The following is a 12,755-nucleotide window of genomic DNA, read 5'->3' on the forward strand; positions in this document are numbered from 1 at the left end:
GATCATCGCGGAATGGCTTACCCCAATTGGACTCTCCTGTGGATTTGTGGCATCGGACAACGCCAGCAATATTGTGTGTGCATTAAATATGGGCAAATTCCAGCACGTCCCATGTTTTGCACATACCTTGAATTTGGTGGTGCAGAATTTTTTAAAAACGACAGGGGCGTGCAAGAGATGCTGTCGGTGGCCAGAAGAATTGCGGGACACTTTCGGCGTACAGGCACCACGTACAGAAGACTGGAGCACCACCAAAAACTACTGAACCTGCCCTGCCATCATCTGAAGCAAGAAGTGGTAACGAGGTGGAATTCAACCCTCTATATGCTTCAGAGGTTGGAGGAGCAGCAAAAGGCCATTCAAGCCTATACAATTGAGCACGATATAGTAGGTGGAATGCACCTGTCTCAAGCGCAGTGGAGAATGATTTCAACGTTGTGCAAGGTTCTGATGCCCTTTGAACTTGCCACACGTGAAGTCAGTTCAGACACTGCCAGCCTGAGTCAGGTCATTCCCCTCATCAGGCTTTTGCAGAAGAAGCTGGAGACATTGAAGGAGGAGCTAACACAGAGCGATTCCGCTAGGCATGTGGGACTTGTGGATGGAGCCCTTAATTCGCTTAACAAGGATTCACGGGTGGTCAATCTGTTGAAATCAGAGCACTACATTTTGGCCACCGTGCTCGATCCTAGATTTAAAGCCTACCTTGGATCTCTCTTTCCGGCAGACACAAGTCTGCTGGGGTTCAAAGACCTGCTGGTGACAAAATTGTCAAGTCAAGCGGAACGCGACCTGTCAACATCTCCTCCTTCACATTCTCCCGCAACTGGGGGTGCGAGGAAAAGGCTCAGAATTCCGAGCCCACCCGCTGGCGGTGATGCAGGGCAGTCTGGAGCGACTGCTGATGCTGACATCTGGTCCGGACTGAAGGACCTGACAACGATTACGGACATGTTGTCTACTGTCACTGCATATGATTCTCTCACCATTGAAAGAATGGTGGAGGATTATATGAGTGACCGCATCCAAGTAGGCACGTCACACAGTCCGTACTTATACTGGCAGGAAAAAGAGGCAATTTGGAGGCCCTTGCACAAACTGGCTTTATTCTACCTAAGTTGCCCTCCCACAAGTGTGTACTCCGAAAGAGTGTTTAGTGCCACCGCTCACCTTGTCAGCAATCGGCGTACGAGGTTACATCCAGAAAATGTGGAGAAGATGATGTTCATTAAAATGAATTATAATCAATTCCTCCGTGGAGACATTGACCAGCAGCAATTGCCTCCACAAAGTACACAGGGAGCTGAGATGGGGGATTCCAGTGGGGACGAATTGATAATCTGTGAGGAGGGGGATGTACACGGTGATATATCGGAGGATGATGATGAGGTGGACATCTTGCCTCTGTAGAGCCAGTTTGTGCAAGGAGAGATTAATTGCTTCTTTTTTGGTGGGGGTCCAAACCAACCCGTCATTTCAGTCACAGTCGTGTGGCAGACCCTGTCACTGAAATGATGGGTTGGTTAAAGTGTGCATGTCCTGTTTATACAACATAAGGGTGGGTGGGAGGGCCCAAGGACAATTCCATCTTGCACCTCTTTTTTCTTTAATTTTTCTTTGCGTCATGTGCTGTTTGTGGAATGTTTTTTGGAAGGGCCATCCTGCGTGACACTGCAGTGCCACTCCTAGATGGGCACGGTGTTTGTGTCGGCCACTAGGGTCGCTTATCTTACTCACACAGCTACCTCATTGCGCCTCTTTTTTTCTTTGCGTCATGTGCTGTTTGGGGAGTGTTTTTTGGAAGGGCCATCCTGCGTGACACTGCAGTGCCACTCCTAGATGGGCACGGTGTTTGTGTCGGCCACTAGGGTCGCTTATCTTACTCACACAGCTACCTCATTGCGCCTCTTTTTTTCTTTGCGTCATGTGCTGTTTGGGGAGGGTTTTTTGGAAGGGCCATCCTGCGTGACACTGCAGTGCCACTCCTAGATGGGCACGGTGTTTGTGTCGGCCACTAGGGTCGCTTATCTTACTCACACAGCTACCTCATTGCGCCTCTTTTTTTCTTTGCATCATGTGCTGTTTGGGGAGGGTTTTTTGGAAGGGCCATCCTGCGTGACACTGCAGTGCCACTCCTAGATGGGCACGGTGTTTGTGTCGGCCACTAGGGTCGCTTATCTTACTCACACAGCTACCTCATTGCGCCTCTTTTTTTCTTTGCGTCATGTGCTGTTTGGGGAGGGTTTTTTGGAAGGGCCATCCTGCGTGACACTGCAGTGCCACTCCTAGATGGGCCCGGTGTTTGTGTCGGCCACTAGGGTCGCTTATCTTACTCACACAGCTACCTCATTGCGCCTCTTTTTTTCTTTGCGTCATGTGCTGTTTGGGGAGGGTTTTTTGGAAGGGCCATCCTGCGTGACACTGCAGTGCCACTCCTAGATGGGCACGGTGTTTGTGTCGGCCACTAGGGTCGCTTATCTTACTCACACAGCTACCTCATTGCGCCTCTTTTTTTCTTTGCGTCATGTGCTGTTTGGGGAGGGTTTTTTGGAAGGGCCATCCTGCGTGACACTGCAGTGCCACTCCTAGATGGGCCCGGTGTTTGTGTCGGCCACTAGGGTCGCTTATCTTACAGACACAGCTACCTCATTGCGCCTCTTTTTTTCTTTGCGTCATGTGCTGTTTGGGGAGGGTTTTTTGGAAGGGCCATCCTGCGTGACACTGCAGTGCCACTCCTAGATGGGCCCGGTGTTTGTGTCGGCCACTAGGGTCGCTTATCTTACTCACACAGCTACCTCATTGCGCCTCTTTTTTTCTTTGCGTCATGTGCTGTTTGGGGAGTGTTTTTTGGAAGGGCCATCCTGCGTGACACTGCAGTGCCACTCCTAGATGGGCACGGTGTTTGTGTCGGCCACTAGGGTCGCTTAGCTTAGTCATCCAGCGACCTAGGTGCAAATTTTAGGACTAAAAATAATATTGTGAGGTGTGAGGTATTCAGAATAGACTGAAAATGAGTGGAAATTATGGTTTTTGAGGTTAATAATACTTTGGGATCAAAATGACCCCCAAATTCTATGATTTAAGCTGTTTTTTAGTGTTTTTTAAAAAAAACACCCGAATCCAAAACACACCCGAATCCGACAAAAAAAATTCGGTGAGGTTTTGCCAAAACGCGGTCGAACCCAAAACACGGCCGCGGAACCGAACCCAAAACCAAAACACAAAACCCGAAAAATTTCAAGTGCACATCTCTACTTTTAACAGATAATATTCATTTTTGTTGGTAATATTCTATTTAAAGTGATATCCCTGGGGTTATAAGCTCTGGAATAGTACTAATTTGTACTTCTGTTATAAAATTAGCAGTAGGTCTATAGCTATAGAGATGTCATTCTAAAGTGTGTATTTTACTCCCGGGAGAATTGTTGTTATTATAATCCAATTTATGCATTAAAATATATGCTTTTTTATTTGATTATCTAGCGCAACTTGGTAATTTTTTCTACTAAAGCATACTTCCAACATTTCCAAATGCCAAATCAGGACATAATCAACCCTGCCCATGATCTATCCAAACACAGCTCCAATCTGTCCACAAACACACAGCGGACAGTCCTGCAGACTGTGCGATTTACTCTAAAGCAGAGGTTCCCATACGCGGTCCTCAAGGCACCCCAACAGTCCAGGATTTAGGTATATCCATGGCTCAGCACAGATAGTTAAATCAAATTGATTTAGGTGCTAATTAAGTCACCTGTGGCCAAGCATGGATACATTTAAAACCTGGACCGTTGGGGTGCCTTGAGGACCGTGTTTGGGAACCTCTGCTCTAAAGTATTATTCCTTTTACCCGCCTATATAAATTATTAACACAAGATCCACTATCGAGTAGAGATGTGCGGCGGGCACTTTTTGTGTTTTGGTTCTGGTTCCATCCTCGTGTTTTGGATCTGGATTGGTTTTGCCAAAACCACCCTTTCATGTTTTGGATCTGGATGATGTTTGAAAAAAACATAAAAACAGCTAAAATCACAGAATTTGGGGGTAATTTTGATCCTACGGTAGTATTAACCTCAATAACATTCATTTCCACTCATTTCCAGTCTATTCTGAACACCTCACACCTCACAATATTGTTTTTAGGCCTAAAAGTTGCACCCAGGTGGCTGTATGACTAAGCTAAGCGACACGAGTGTGCGGCACACCTGGCCCATCTAGGAGTGGTACTGCAGTGGCAGGCAGGATGGCAGATTTAAAAAATAGGCCCCAAACAGCACATCATGCAAAGAAGAAAAAGAGGTGCAATGAGGTAGCTGTATGACTAAGCTAAGCGACACAAATGTGCGGCACAAACAACATAGGACGTGCTAGAATTTGCCCAGATGTAATACACGCACAATATTAGTGGCACAAGAGAGCGTACCCCTAAACCACACACACACACATGGCAAAGCCTATAAAATCAATTAGGATAATAATAACCCTTTTATTTGAAGCTATTATAACAATATGCAGCACAGGCGAGCGTACCCCTACACCACACAGGGCAAACCCTGTAAAAATGATTTGGATAATAATATAAGTAATGTACATAACCCTTTTATTTGGAGTAAATAATATACAGCACAGGACACCACCACCACTGGACTTATGGCAGCACAAGTCACCACCACTGGACTGATGCAGCACAAGACAGCACCACTAGACTGGACTTATACGGCAGTACCACTGGAATTATATGGCAGTACCACTGGAATTATACGGCATCATCACAGGACTTATACGCCAGTACCACTGGAATTATACAGCAGGATCACTGGACATATATGGTAGTATCACTGGACTGGAGTTATACGTCAGTACCACTGGAATTATACGGCAGGATCACTGGATTTATATGCCAGTACCACTGGAATTACATAGCAGGATCACTGGCATTATACGGCAGTACTACTGGACTTATACGGCAGGATCACTGGACATAGACGGCAGTATCACTGGACTGGACTTATACGGCAGTACCACTGGAATTATATGGCAGGATCACTGGACATGTATGGCACTATCACTGGACTGGACTTTTACGCCAGTACCACTGGAATTTTACGGCAGGATCACTGGAATTACACGGCAGGATCACTGGCATTATACGGCAGTACCATTGGACTTAAACGGCAGGATCGCTGGACATAGAGGGCAGTATCACTGGACTGGACTTATACGCCAGTACCACTGGAATTATACGGCAGAATCACTGGACTTATACGCCAGTACCACTGGAATTATACGGCAGTATCACTGGATTTATACGCCAGTACCACTCGAATTATATGGCAGGATCACTGGAATTATACGTCAGTACCACTAAACATATACTGCAGTAATACTGGACTGGACTTATACGCCAGTACCACTGGAATTATACGGCAGGATCACTGGAATTATACTATAGCCAGTACCACTGGAATTATATGGCAGGATCACTGGAATTATACGGCAGTACCGCTGGACATATATGGCAGTATCAATGGACATATACGGCAGTATCAATGGACATATACGGCAGTACCACTGGACATATACAGCAGCACAGGGACACCACCACAGGACTGATGCAGGATAGTACAGCACCACTGCAATGGACTGGACTTATACAGCAGCACTGGACATATGGCAGCTGAAGACACCACCACTGTGACTGGACTGATGCAGCACAATACACCACCACTGGACTGATGCTGCACAAGACAGCACCACTGGACTGGACTTATACAGCAGCACTGGACATATGGCAGTAGAGGATACCACCACTGTGACTGGACTGATGCAGCACAAGACACTACCACTGAACTGATACAGGACACAGAGGACGGAGACACGTCCTCTCTCTACACTCTCCAATGCCAGAGTGAAAATGGCGGCGACGCGTGGCTCCTTATATGGAATCCAAACCCCGCGAGAATCCGACAGCGGGATGATGACTTTTTGCCTCGTTCTAGTTTCCGAATCAGGCGGGAAAACCTGAGCCTGACTCGGATCCAGGCTCGGCTGGTGAAGTTCGGGCAGGTTCGGTTCCCAGGGAACCGAACCCGCTCATCTCTACTATCGAGGAAGGCTGAGAGAAGCCCTAATGCAAGGAGTTTTGTTAACGTACTAAGATCTGATCAAAATGTTATCCCAATCCTACTTCTGCCACTAGTTACCTGCTATTGTGTCTTTTTTTTTTTCTCTCTTCATTGCTCGCTTCCACCCCACCATGTGTTTTTCCTGTAATGTTTGCCTCCACTGATTGCACACCTTCCCATTGTGCCCTACATGCAGGGTACATCATACTACTACATAAGCATCAGTCTTCCCATATATGAACTTGGCCCTTGTATGGCTCACCTCCCACAGTGTAACCTTCAAAGTGTGCCCAACATGGCTGCCCCATATGATACGCTTGTGGATGGGATGAAAAATACATAGGCCTGATGGTTTTGATGGAACCCTACTCTGAACTGTAGGACTCTGAAATCACCCCCATTTTGTGTCATTTCTTCTAGGGGTGGACTATTCCACCCTGGGTAATCCTACGCTGAGCGCCCAAGATGGCTGCCGCACCTGGTACCTTTGTGAGGGTGGAATACACAACCCTTGGAAGTTATTGCCCAAAATGCCTACACCAATCCTGCATTATGCTTTCTGTGTGCTTAAGGTTTTCTTTTATGTCTGTGTTGCTTGTTTATTGTTGTATTACTCTAATCCTCTGTATCATGTGCATTGTTTTTGATATCTGTAAAGCGCCTTGAGTCCTGTTGGAGAAAGAGCGCTAAATAAATAAAATTATTATTATTATTATTATTATTAACATAAAAGCACATCACACTCTGAACTTACAACTTGAAGTCTAATTAATGCTTAGTTAAATAATAATAATAATATTGTTATTGTGCAGTGCATGCCACACTCGCGTCTGATTCAGATGTGATAAGAAATATGGTATCCCGTCTCTAGGTCGACCACACTTAGGTCGACAATGTCTAAGTCGACCACTGTTGGTCGACAGTAAGTAGGTCGACATGGTCTCTAGGTCGACATGTTCTAGGTTGACATGACAGAAGGTCAACATGAGTTTTTCACTTTTTTTCAGTTTTTGAACTTTTTCATGCTTTATGATCCACTTGGGCTACAAATGGGAACGGTAACCTGTGCCGAGCACAGCAAGGCACCTTGTCCGAAGCATGGCGAGTGAAACGAGCCATACGAGGGGACGCGGTGCACTAATTGGGGTTCCCGGTCACTCTACAGAGAAAACGACAGCAACATTTTTTTAAAACTCATGTCGACCTTCTGTCATGTCAACATTGTACATGTCGACCTAGAAACCATGTCGACATACTTACTGTCGATCAATAGTGGTCGACCTAGACACTGACGACCTAAGTGTGGTCAACCCTATGATCCACACCCTGCTTACATATGGTAATGCAGCAGGAGGCGTCGGGTATAAGTAGATACCTCCTGCATGCATGTGTGATTCTCTGCAGACGCAGCATCAGATCACCTGTGACACCAGCAGCCAGCTGAGTAACCCATCGCTGAGGCCAGGAAATCTCCAGTGAGAGATGGAAACCCTGGCCAGGCCATTCCCACAAAATGGAGGTGACATGCCTACTCTTAGGGAAACGGAGGCCGTAGCTGCCCACTCCCCACCCCAAACAGCTGCAGACTGTCAATCAACTGAAATCTGCAGACATACTACGCCAACGACACAGGACCCTTACTGCACATGTGCATAACTCCCAAATGTCCCAATTTTGGCAGGACAGTCACTTTTTTCATGGTCTTTCCCGCTGTCCCATCTGCAGGTTGCAGTGTCCCACGGTGAGGGGGAGGAGAGGGAGGGGGGGGGGGGGCAGTTGGGAGATTCCCCCCGTAACTCGAGCAGTGGTAAATAGATGCTGTGCGCATGCGCACATTGTCTATTCCCTGGCAGAGATGGACAGGGGGCATGGCCAGGAGCTCACTGGGCACTGTTCATGCCTCCATAGTAAGGAAACTGGGGGTCGTGGTTAGCGATCACAACACTTGCTGTGAGGCCACGCCCACTGATCAGAGGCCACACCCTCTTCAAGGGACAAAGAAATTGGAAGGTGTGCATGTGCAACACAGATCTGGCGCATGCATAATGTAACGAACATCAGTACATTGCGCCTCTAGCCACAGCAGCATTGTGACCTGAATCAGCCCCCTGTACATGAAGGAGATTTGGTCGCAAAATTGGTAAAAATGACTTGAAGAAAATAAGCACATGGATAGAGTATTCCCATCTGTAGGTTTTTGCCATCATTATCTGTGGGTAATTGCTCCTGTACTGTGGTAGATACAAAAGATACGCCTCCTAATAGGTATGTGTTCTTGATTTTGCAGGCCTGCATGAGCTGCATCTGTGTAAACACTTACTGTACTCAGTCTTCCCAGCATTCACAGCGGCGGAGGGCACCCTATGGTGAAGCAGAGGGACAGCAGCAGCAGCGCCTCTACCAATTACACAGCGCTGCTGCGGCTCCCTCCTCCTCCTTCTCCCCCGTATCGCTGCGCTCTTCTCCTCTCCTCGTGGGCGGCTGTGTGCTGCGGGCGGCGGTTGCCCGCAGCACACAGCTGCGTGTAATGAGTCAGTTTGACTCATTACATGCTTTGGGCCCCTGGACAGTGGCGGGCCCCAGTGCAAGGCACTGCCTGCACTGGCGGTAGTTCCGTCACTGTACTGCACTGGAACTGTGCAGAGCATCTTACTGTAACCCTCAGTCCTATTCTCTTTAGCATGTTATTCACAACCAAGCAACATTCAATATGACAACATTATGTGTGAAATAAAGTAATCCAGGTTTGTTCCAAACTGCATCATGCAGACTACACACTTAGGGGGACATTTACTAAGCAGTGATAAGAGCGGAGAAGTGAGCCAGTGGAGAAGTTGCCCATGGCAACCAATCAACACTGGAGTAACGTCTATCATTTGCATACTATAAAATTATAGAGAGCTGCTGATTGGTTGATGGGGCAACTTCTCCACTGGCTCACTTTTCCACTCTAATCACTGCTTAGTAAATGTCCTCCTTAGGGCCTTATTCAGTATTGGCATACTGATTTTATGCCTAGTGTGCACGCGTAGGGACCGTTCTGCACGTGCGCAGACAGGGCGAGGGCACAGCATGATTGACAGGCAGAGGCATTCACGGGGCAGTCGGGGGCAGCAATGCAGCGTTGCGGGGATGTGGTGTCAGAAACAGAGACTGGTCCGAGCACATGCGACCGACGCTTCGGGGAAAATGGCAGCAGCCCGATTGCCTTCGCAGCCAGCCTTATTCGGCGATACGATTGCAATTGAATTACGATCGTATCACTGGCGACCATTAGCATGCCGGGCGGCCTTGCCCTGTGCTGGGCAGTCCCCAGCATGCGATCCCAAGCAGTTGCAGTTTTGCTAATTTAGCAAAACTGCAATTGAAGCTGAATGAGAGCCATACAGCGCCCCCCCCCTTCCCCCCTCCCAGTGGCGTAACTAGAAATTTTTCTCCCCCAAGCCAAAAAATCCTTCGGCGCCCCCCCCCCCCCCCCCCCCCCATACACCCCGTAATTGGCACTAGCAAAGGTAGAAAAATGCGCGCGCCACAGGCGCGCGCTGGCAAAAAGGGGTGTGGCTTTGTCGAAATGGGCGTGGCTTTGCGTGGAGGGCGTGGCATTGCAGGAAAAGACTACCTTATACCCCAGTTTTGCAACCTGCACGCCCAGACGTTGGCCACCACAGGAAAGAAAAATAATCCTGATTCATGCCCCTTACATTATTTGTCATTTTTCCTCCTTATAGTAATGCCCAGTGTACATTATTCCACATACTGCAATGGCCCTTAGACAGTATTCCACACACAATCAGTGATCGCGCTGAGCCAAAAAAAAAGTGGGTCCCAGGGACCCTTCACTTTTAAAAATTGGGGTCCTACCGGTCTTTTTCTGGGTCCCATCGGAATGAAGGTTCTTATTAATTTTAATCTTGTTTGGACACTACAAAAGTGTTGCAAGATGGGGGGGATGGGGTGACAATGCTGCTGGGCTGTGTAGCATGCAGGACACCCTGCACCAGAGCTGTAACTAGACATTTTGGTGCCCTTAGGCAGAAAGTGAATTGGTGTTAGACCACTTAGACCATAAAGAACAGGTAGTGCGCGCCGCAAAATTTTAGGGGCGTGGCTTCATAGGGAAGGGGCGTGACCACATAATAGTGTCAATTCACATTACACCACACAGTAGTGGCGCTTATACACATTGCACCAGGTAGAACCTCCTATGCACACTGATCCAGGTAGATCACGTCATACACTTTGCTCCAGGTACAGCACGTCATACACTTTGCTCCAGGTACAGCACGTCATACACTTTGCTCCAGGTACAGCACGTCATACACTTTGCACCAGGTACAGCACGTCATACACTTTGCACCAGATACAGCACGTCATACACTTTGCACCAGGTACGCACCAGGTACAGCACGTCATACACTTTGCACCAGGTACAGCACGTCATACACTTTGCACCAGGTAGAGCACGTTATCATACACATTGCATCAGGTAGAGCATGTTATCATACACATTGCCGCTAGGTAGAGCAAGTTATCATACACATTGCCGCTAGGTAGAGCAAGTTATCATACACATTGCGTCAGGTAGAACACGTTATTATACACAATGCGCCTGGTAGAGCACGTTATTATACACAATGCGCCTGGTAGAACACGTTATTATACACAATGCGCCTGGTAGAGCACGTTATAATACACATTGCACTAGGTAGAACACGTTATTATACACAATGCGCCTGGTAGAGCACGTTATTATACACATTGCACTAGGTAGAGCACGTTATCATACACATTGCGCCTGGTAGAGCACGTTATTATACACATTGCACCAGGAAGAGCACGTTATCATACACATTGCGCCAGGTAGAACACGTTATCATACACATTGCGCCAGGTAGAACACGTTATCATACACATTGCGCCAGGTAGAACACGTTATCATACACATTGCGCCAGGTAGAGCACGTTATCATACACATTGCGGCAGGTAGAACACGTTATTATACACATTGCGCCAGGTAGAACACGTTATTATACACAATGCGCCTGGTAGAGCACGTTATTATACACAATGCGCCTGGTAGAGCACTGAGGCACATTGCAGTAACCACTCACTTATTACCTCCAGTTGCACGAAGGGGCCGTTTGACACAAGTGGCTTCGCCCCCAGCAGCTACTCACTGACACTCACCATTTTTTCTGACAGCACAGTGCAGTGAGTGCACTGGCACAAGTAGCCAGCCTGCGCCTGTAGTAGCCGCAGCCTGGAGGAGCTCTATGTGAAATCGCAAGCAGAGGCTGTTCTCTGGCAAGAAGGAGCTCGTCCAATCGCTTCCCCTGACGGGCTGGCCACTGCTAAATATACCGATAATCAGTTCCAACTGTGTCAAAGTAGTGGAGCCCCAGGTGCAATGGGAAAGTCAGTGTCACTGCACAGTTGTACTGATTACTGGTATATTTAGCAGTGGCCAGCCCGTCAGGGGAAGCGATCGGAGGAGCTCCTTCTTGCCAGCCTCTGCTTGCGATTTCACAGATAGCTCCTTCATGCTGCGGCGCCGGCTGGCTACTTGTGCCAGTGCACTCACTGCACTGTGCTGTCAGAAAAATGGTGTCAGTGAGGCCCTGACACTCTGAGCGGCCTCACATTGCACACACGGAGCTTGCAGCCCCCGGACATCCCGCATCTGCACCAGCTACTCCAGGTGAAGCGGGGCGATGCAGCACTGTCTACTGCTTACCTACAGCGGGAGCTGTGCAGCCCGGCCGGCTCCTGCTGGAAGGTAGTTGTCGGGTCTCGGTGGGGCGTTGAGCGGGTCCCGGGTAGGGGGGTGGCGGCGGGCAGATCCGGAGCTGTACTCCCAGTCGCAGAGGAGGGTGCTGGCGGCAGAGCGGCAGTGGAGCCGGATGAGCGGGACCAGTCTGTCAGCCCTGCAGCACAGATTCATGTGCTGGCGGGAGCAGGATTCAAAGCGGAAGATGCTGCAGGCTGTGATTGGATGGAGACTACAGGAGGTGATTGGCCGAGGAAACAGCCAGTCACCTCCTGCATTCCGCTGACAGGCTTAACACATGCAAACACATATTCAGATCAGCGCGTCCTGTGGGACCCGCTCATCTTCTAAATGTGAGTCCCGGGCGGCTGTTTCTGGGTAAAATACGCGCCATAGCGCGTTTTTGTGATCACTGACAATAATGCACATGACACAATATGCACACACCGTAATGCCCCCTACACATTATGCCACACACCGTAATGCCCCCGACACATTATGCCACACACCGTAATGCCCCCGACACATTATGCCACACACCGTAATGCCTGTGACACATTATGACAGGAATCGCAATGCCCGTTATACATTATGCTACACACTGCAATGCCCCTGATACATTATAGCACATACAATGTCTGTGACACAGTATGACACACACCACAATGATCCTGAGACATTATACCACATACCACAATGCCCGTGACATAGTATACAACACACCGTAATGCCAGATACATTATGACACACACTGCAATGTCCGTGATACATTATGCCACACACCGTAATGCCCATTACACATTAAGTTCTACAGTAAGGCTTCCAATTACTTTTAAATTACCTGCTCGTTGCCAGGGGTTTC

The sequence above is a fragment of the Pseudophryne corroboree genome, chromosome 6 (genome assembly GCF_028390025.1).
Source record: "Pseudophryne corroboree isolate aPseCor3 chromosome 6, aPseCor3.hap2, whole genome shotgun sequence".
Classification (NCBI taxonomy): Eukaryota; Metazoa; Chordata; class Amphibia; order Anura; family Myobatrachidae; genus Pseudophryne; species Pseudophryne corroboree.